Genomic DNA, 987 nt, shown 5'->3' on the forward strand with positions numbered 1-987 from the left:
CGCCCCTGCACGTGACATAGTGTGTAGTAGTGCATCTCAAAGGAGTAAGTTATTTCTCTAAAGTACTAGTTTTAATAGAAAGAATAAAAGAAAGTTCAAGAAATGTTTTACCATAATATAATGTGCACGGAAAGCAATCTCTCTTATTATTACAATTATTAAATCAACATGATTTATGGGTTTGGGAATATCAAACTTTTGTGCTGATCATACAGTATTCCAAAGTAAGTGAAGTTATCCTTTCCTTTGGAGGCTCTCTATATTGCATAGTGTCTAGTTAAGGCATCCCTGTGGTCTTGTTACTTGAAAGTGTAAATCTGGCATTTACCAGGCCTGTCATTAATCATAATTGATTTGGACACAAAGGAAGTAACAAGTAAATGAGGAGGTAATGGGCTCTTGAGAGACTACAGATTGAAATTTTACACCTGCTTTTGATGAGTCTCAGGATAACGAGCCAAAACACCAAGCATCTCGGTGATTGCTGAGTTTGCATGTTGTAATTACAGCTTTCGTACCCTGTATTTATACACAGACAGAACATTCAATTAAATAGATTTTTGCAATAATTGCAAAAAATCGATGATGCATAGTTCTAGTATCTTTAGTAGAAACACTCTCAATGACAGCCAGATGGCTCCATAGCTCAGGGGTTAGAGCACTGGTCTTGTAAACCAGGGGTCGCGAGTTCAAATCTCGCTGGGGCCTTCCACTATGTTTTTTGTTTTTTTTTTTCTTAATTGAGTATTAAAATATTTACATGCCGCTGTTGTTATTATTTCCCTTTTAAAATGTAACTATCTATCTTTATCCCAAACACGATGTTTCCTCTTCTATGACTAATCATGGCAAATGTAATTCATTAAACAGCCAGTCACCTGTTTAATACAACCAAATTCATATATATTTCCCTCGTAATATTGTTTGAGTTTTAATACGTACACTGACACGTACTGAGAACCCATTTTATTTGAAGCCATGGCCGGC

The 987-nt window shown here is 35.9% G+C and overlaps 1 non-coding gene across 1 annotated transcript; it reads left to right on the plus strand.

The window, feature by feature from the left end:
- Window positions 1-635: 635 nt before the first annotated feature.
- TRNAT-UGU (transfer RNA threonine (anticodon UGU)) lies at window positions 636-708 on the plus strand. Its single transcript has one exon. It is a non-coding gene; the product is annotated as a tRNA-Thr (tRNA).
- The last annotated feature ends 279 nt before the right edge of the window (window positions 709-987 follow it).

The sequence above is a fragment of the Staurois parvus genome, unplaced genomic scaffold (assembly GCF_062004578.1).
Source record: "Staurois parvus isolate SC_StPar_1 unplaced genomic scaffold, SC_StPar_1.0 ptg000415l, whole genome shotgun sequence".
NCBI lineage: Eukaryota > Metazoa > Chordata > Amphibia > Anura > Ranidae > Staurois > Staurois parvus.